The sequence below is a fragment of the Rhea pennata genome, chromosome 2, assembly GCF_028389875.1.
Source record: "Rhea pennata isolate bPtePen1 chromosome 2, bPtePen1.pri, whole genome shotgun sequence".
Classification (NCBI taxonomy): domain Eukaryota; kingdom Metazoa; phylum Chordata; class Aves; order Rheiformes; family Rheidae; genus Rhea; species Rhea pennata.
The window spans coordinates 135,840,460-135,848,054 of NC_084664.1; positions in this window are offsets into that span (position 1 = coordinate 135,840,460).

The window sequence follows — 7,595 nt, forward strand, 5'->3', positions numbered from 1 at the left end:
AGTTATGTTAAATTCTATGAAGTTAATTCTACGAATTAGCCAGTTTTCTATTGCTATAGAGCGGCCTGTTTACTTAGGACATGTATTCTGTTTGCTGTCCTGTTCTTAAACTATCCTCATCTTTCTCCAAGCCTCCTTTCATCTTCCATGTTACTATATGTGATTGATAATTATGATATATGTTGTTAGTTTTATATAGATACATATGTACATGTCATGTATACATGACCAGCTACCTGATAAGATTACAGTGTTTACAATGAACTACAGAAAAGACTCTCACTGTAGTCAAAAATACCATGGCTCTTCAGGAACTCTGAAAAAGCAATCAGAAAACAGAGTTTGGCTTTGAAAGCTGTTTCAGTGAGTGTTTTCCCAAAGACTCCCTAAGACCTATGGATCAGAGGTGTGTCACAAACAAGAGCTTCCTTCTCCAGGACTGCAGTGCAGGGGACTTTTGTCACTGACTTCAATAAAGTAGAATTAGGCTCCATGACCCAAACCTTTAGGTTATACTGACATTTTCAAATAATGAATCTGTGAAAAATAAGATTGTAAGAAAGAAGCATTCAGAGGTCATTGAGTCCTTATTGCTCATAGTCTCATTGACATCAGTGGACAAAATTGAATATGTGAATAAATCGCTAGAGGATTCACTAACACGGGCGTTTTTGAGAATTTTAATTAGCATATCATTCTAAAGCCTAAAAATGTCAGACTATCAAAAGACAAAGTTATAATCTGTGTTGTAAGAAGAGACTGCATGCCCAACTTCCCTACAGATCTCTGAAATCCCAGCTGTAGTATATAGCTATTTAAAATATTCAGACAACTGTTGGGATGTTTTGCGCTATAACTGTTCTCTGAGCTGTGCTACTAGCCAGCTACATGGAGAAATAATATTTTGAGCTGCTAATCTAAACCACAAATGTAGATCTATTTTTTCAGATAAGTCTACATAAGGAAGTTTGGAAACTAAGCAAGCTTGGAGTCTCCATGCCTGGATTTATAGTCACTTTAAATTTAACATTTGCTACAGGGAAAGCCAAGCTGACTTGCACTAGACAGTACTTTTTTTCCTGGAAAACATGTGAACATATTTTTGCATAATGCCTATTTGGTTATATGGAGAAAAAAAAATCATATCATTTTAGGTTCCTTCAAATTGGCTTTGTACTACCTGAATCTAGCTGTCATCTGTGAGTGCAGCATAAAAGGTCATTTGTGTAAAAGGTCATATTCAATTGTGAATAGAAAACATAGTATTTTAAAAATACTGGTGAATCCATGCCAATTCCTATTATAAGTTAATGGAAAGAGTGCTGTACCTTTGTAGAGAATTCCTCATATACATAGGCATTAAAAATGACAGTGCACTCAGACGTTATGTTCCCCTTATGTAGAGGGGGAAGCATTTCTTCCTATATGACTAGCTTTTTCTGTAGGAACTGCAGTCTCCAAAAACCTTTTCAAACCTGCCAGTCTTTGGATTTTTCTGTTATTCACCAGGGTTAGTCAAAAATTATTGCATATAGATGTATGTGTTAATCAAATGCCATCAACTGCAGGGTCTCTTTATTATTATGCGTTAAGGTCTGATGAAAGGGTTGATGGAATTGGAATTGAAAAAAAGATTTTGTTTTTAAAGATAAAAAAATAAAAGGTATCCTCATCTGACAAGTGACCTTATGATTTTTGTTGCTAACATGTTTAAATACACTGAATACAACAAGCTTTTATGGTCAGAAGTAGAAATGGTAAAGACAAACCAGTGGGGTTGCTGCTGTAGCATAACACAGAAGATGTAGGAGACCCTCACCACCTGTTACGCATTTGGAAGGGGAAACACCAATTTTCACAACTCAGTTACTCAGAATAGGCTTTTGTCTACAAGGTCATGGATTTAAGACTGCTGCATAGAGCAAGAGATTGAAAATCTGGTGGGAGGGTTGGTTCACATGCTAACAGGTCTATGCTGTCATTGCACATGCATAGCTGGATTAGAAAAGACCTAGTGTATAAAGTGTGCAAAAAATCCCTGTTTGCACTGAGGGGGCAGAGGGACTGCTCATGAGAGGGGCTCAGGTGGCAGACCTTGGGGGAGGGGGACAGGACAAGATAGGGGGTCTGAGCAGGACGATCAGTGCTTCAGCGAAACCAGCAGTTACTGGAAGCATGTTCCTTTGCTCTTGTAAAGATCGTCACCCTCATTCTTGTACTGTACTTCTTGCATTCACTTGTGGTTTTGTCTTCCAGGGGATGGTGAGTTTTGGGATTGGAACTGCCTTTTGCTGTGTGGAAGAAGGATCTCCAATCCAGTTGGGGGGCACCAACTTTTCTCACAGGGGCAGCAGGGCTGAGAAACCTGCTTGGTGGCAATGTGGAGAAACTCATGCTGCTCTTGGCTATGCTCTGTATCTAGTGTGGAGGCTGGATGTATGCTGTAGGCAGCTGATACAGGATGTTTCAGGAGCGTTATATATTCACTGAGTAATTTCATGTGCTGAGCAGTGATGTTTTGGCATCAGAGCTCCTCCTGCAATGGAAAAAGAGTCAGTGGTTACAGAAAGCAAGTGAACTAAATGCCTAACCTAGATGTCAGCCAGAAGAGGTGGACATCTTGCTCCTTACTTTTGCTGCCTTCTTCACAGAATCAGTAAACATTTGAGGCTGGAAGAGACCTTTAAAGATCATCTAGTTTAACCCCCCTGCTCAAGCAGGTCACTCAGAACACATTGCATCTGGACACTGTCCAGATGTTTTTTCTTTTGAGTGTCTCCAAGGACAGAGACTCCACAACCTCCTGGGCAACCTGTTCCAGTGCTTTGTTACCTTCACAGTAAAGAATTTTCCTTGTTTTCAGTTGGACCTTCCTGTGTTTCAGATTGTGCCGGTTGCCTCTTGCTTCTCCTGTGGCATTCTCCTTCCCTTGCACTCAGCTTTTTCCTGCTGGGCTCTCTCCTTCCTCTCTGCTCCAGGCCTTCCTTTCCCTCAGGTTTCTATTTCTTTTCATGATCTTTTTCTCTCTCCTCCTCACTCTCTGGCACTCAGAGCACCCAAGGGGAGCTCTGCAGCAGGTACTTTGCACTCTCATTACACTCAGCAGACTAGTAAAAAGTTGTAAACAGCCCAGTTTCTATGTGTTGTTCCATCTTAATGACTGATGGCTTAGCTCTCCAAACCATTACTAGAACTGAGCTGGTGTGTGGAGCCCAGAAGCACCTTCCAAGCATGAGCTCATATTAAATACTTTGTTTCTTCTTGTTGACTCACTGGCTTTATTTTAATAGGGTTTCCCAAAGGCTTTTCTCTAGCACATCTGCCAAGACCATATGCTCTTGCAGTGGGGGTAGGAAAGGACTAGGGGCATTGCATTATTTTCCCCCCTTTGAACAAAAAACTACCTGTAGAGGGGGAAGAGAAGCAGTAAAGAGGTTAATATAGCATATGCTTTTCATGCTGTGGTCCCTCTCTAGCAACACAGGCCTTTCCCTAGATGGGGCTTTTAACAAAAAAATCCAGTGACGTCACATCATGGATTTAGCTGTGTAAAGGAAATCAGGTAAGAAAAGCCAAGAGAAGTGGATCTTTGAACAGGAAAGTTATGACTGGCACACAACTAGTTTAGTGTCCCTTAGGAGGGCAAGAAGTAGGCTCTGCAGGTACATTCAGCTGCATGAGCAAGTGAGAGCTGGAGAGCGGTACTTTGGTCCAGTTCTACGTGCTCAGGCAGTGCAAGCAGTGCAACAAGATATGAAACTGAAGTATCACTGAAATGAACTTTGAAAAGCACATTACCTACAAAACACATTACCATTTTTCAATGAACTATAAAATGCAACTGTGAAGTAGGTGGAAGCAGTGAATGTTCTGAGTGTGGGGAATAAACACAGTTGGCAACGTCAAAATCGTTCAATACAGCAATTCCAAAGTGAACAGCTTTGATTTTCTCAGGTTAGAATCATAAGTACCAGTCACAAAGTGTCAAAAAAACCAAACCAAAACAAAAACAAACAAACAAAAAAAAACCCAAAAAACTTTTGTCCTTGGCTGATGGCTGAAAGTCATCAAAGACGGACAAAATCACCGCAGAGTTGCTTGAAGGACTGTGCCGCGCTGAGCGGCGGTGGCGGGGGAGGAGGAGGAGGAGGGTGAGGCAGCCGAAAGGCTGCACTGCCATCAAGTGGCCCAGATCCCGCCCGGCATCAGGGAGTGCTGAGCGAGAGGGGCGTTAACGCTGCTCTCTGCCGTCCAACCCGTCTGTCTCCCTGGCCAAAGACCTGGGCTGGTCACAGCACTCCTGAGGGAACAGACAGGTGTCCTGGCGCGGTCCTTGGGCTGATCCCACAGACACTGGAGATAATGTTCGTCCAGCAGCAAGCTGGTGCTTTGCCACCCTTGATGACGCTGTCAGCTGTCCTAGGTGAAGCTGTCAGCTGCTCAGGAGAGCAGATCTGAAGAACTATCTGGTGACCTGGGCTTCTCACTGGACTGTGGGCCGTGAGCTCAGTACTATGCAAATAGTTTATTCCAGATGTGAAATAGCTGGGACCAATCTTGTCCTCCTTGCACTGTGCTGATTGCATAGTTATTGCCAATTACACTTTGCAGTTACTCATGTATTTTAATCTTATTGTTTTATGAACTGCAACTAATTAATCTTCTCTTTCCTCTCAGCTCAACAGATGCTATTGAGAATTTTCTATATTTTTGTTTCAGATGAAGGATCACAGCAGAGATTTCAGGAGACTTGTCAGTGTAATTAGAAGAGTCAAGGTGCTGGATGTTGGTCTCCCATTACTTGGAATCCAGGAACAGCTCTTGCTACGTGTCTGTCATTTGGAAGAGTCACACCGTAAAATTAATAGCTGTGAGCTGAAATTACGATGAGTCTTGTTGTCTTTTGTTTGACATCTCTCACTTTCTGAAAGAGCCAACCTATTCCATTGACAGAGGCTGGTATCTGCCAGTCAGTTGTTTAGATTTGGTTACGAGAGACTGGCAGAAGTCCTGAGTACTGAAGCATTTTCCTTTTCAATTCTATTATTTTTCTGCTATGACACTTTGCTTCTTATCAGGCTTTACTAAAAAGCTATCAGGCAAAAAAAAACATTTAACTGGTTCTACAGTGAAAAGTTTGGTCCTGACCTCAGGTATCTGGATGCATTCTGCACAGTTTGATGTAGCTGACATACCTCAGCTGATTGCCCCTCCCAAAATATTTTATTCATTTCAATTCTTATCAGTGCTGGATTAGGTTTCACTCTTGACTACAAGTAGATTTTCTTCTCTCTCTCTCTCTCTTTTTTTTTTTTTTTTTTTTTTTTAACAGACTCCATGGTCCTGAGTCAAGATATTTGCAGTAGCAAACTGCATGACAACGTGGATTGTAAAGTAGTGCATATGTATCTTCTGAGTATTTTAGATATGGAGCCAAGAATTTGTTATTAGTCTTATTGGTGCACTTGCAGTCTAATCACAATACAGCAAAGGCATATTCTTAATCTAGCTGGAATTATGCTAACATATATAGTACAAATTACCGAATTATTTCTTATTGTCATTAATGATGGAGTTAATGTTATACACAGACTTCATAGCACCTTCCTTTTCCCAGTGATTATGGTCATCCTGCCCCCTGGATTAGAAAGATCAATGGCATTGATCTTCCCTTCAAAAAGAGGGTTTTCTTCATTGCAAAGAGTCTGAACTGCTAAGGGAGGTCCTTTCTATTGGTCTATGGTCTCCTTGGATCTGCTTTAAGGAGGCGTTAAGGCACTTTATCTTTTCTTATTGCCCAACAGGCAAGGATTTCGTGAGGATTATTTCACTTTGTTAGACCTTTACCATACTTGGTTAAACTATACCTTTGCAGAGTCAGCATTTAAATGTAGCAAAGCAAGCCATTGTTCAGCCATAGGAGTCAGTGTTCAGCTGGAGAAGATCACACTCCTGTGCTTTTCCTGACCCTTATCAATTTTTACAGTTACAGCTGAGATAGACCCATGGCTACTGAAGATGATTCCTGATGTGCTTTGAATCTGCCTGGCTCCTGCCCACGTATCTGATGGCCTTGCAGACAGCCTGCCTGAGCAGCTCAGGGAGCACCCAGACCACCTTGTGCCCCAGCGCTGGCACACCCTTGTGCAAGGAAGGCACATGCTCAAATACATAATGTCATTTGCTCTGTGAAGTGACTGCACCTCCAGGTTTTCCTTCTGGCTTGCTCAAAAAGTAGTAGAGATGTTCACAGAGGTGCTGAATTCTTTGCAAAACAGACTTTTCGCTGTACCCTATAAATGTGGGGGTTAGAAGCTAATGGATGACCAAACTACTTGGTATGTATGACTGCAAGGCAGAAAAGGGAGGGTTGGACACTGGTGTAGAGAGACACTTGAGGTTCATGAAAGGTTAAACAGGATAGACTTGCTAAAGCTCTTTTACACTCTAAGCTACATGGAGTAGCTCCCTTAGGAGCCATATAGCAGGGTTGCTGATGAGAGGCTGCTGGATGCATGGACTGGATGCCCACGTGCACATCCTTGTGTATGCCAAAGGCCTCTTCTGTCACTATTTTCTTATCTCTGCTGGGCTAACCTTGAATAACCACTCAAGCTTCTGATAACTAAAATAATTCAAAATTAGTTTTCCAAAAACTTTCAAATAATTTTTTAACTAACAAGGTAATTTTTCAATAATTTTTTAAAATTATTCAAAATTCCTTTCCTGAAGGGAAGCAGCTAGCCATTGCTGACAAGAGGGACTATGCATACCTGGCCCTGACAGGAATTTGGTCAGTGCATAGAGAGCACTCAGGGCTGCCATCACGTAATCTGCCAGTCACTGACCCTTCTGCAGGTGTTCTCACTGCAGCATGGTTAATATGCTGAACTCTAGGTGTTCTCATCTAGTGAGAAAGAACCTCCTGAGACACTGATATTTCACCCTAAACTGAATTTGAATGGGGCCTGCAACCAGACAAAAGAAATGGAAAAAGAGGATAATATAGTAAAAAGAAAAGAGGATAATCTAGGCTAAAATGTGAACAGGGGGAAGTGGGAAATTGTTCCATAGCTCAAATAAAGTGCAGATGGAGTAAGGAATGTGTGAATTTAGCACTGTCAGTGCTATGTACACATGCTGGAGGCCATGGGCTATATTTGTGGCTATGTGGGTACGTGGTGCAAAACCCGGATCCCTTGCAGGAGAGATCCATTTTTCCCTATGAGAGGGATGGGAGGAGGAGAGGGGAGCAGTGCACTGCCCCCTTGACATGCCCATGCACAGACATGGGAAATGAGAAGAAAATAGAGGCTCTGGAAGAATGAAAGCTATGACATAATTGGATCGCTGAAAGGTGCCAGATCAGACCATTGGCACAAAAACAGGCTGCCTGTTTGTGAGGAATGTCGCAACAATAAAGGAAAAGATTTTATTGTCAGAATTGGAAGTACCTACCTTGAATCTCAGAAATAAAAGGCATTAAAAGGCATTGAATGCAGGTAAAGAGAAAATGGGTACGTATGAGGTCGTGGTAAGAAATTTGATATAAATCACCTAATTGGGAAGAAGTGGAGGGTTTTTGAATTATTTTA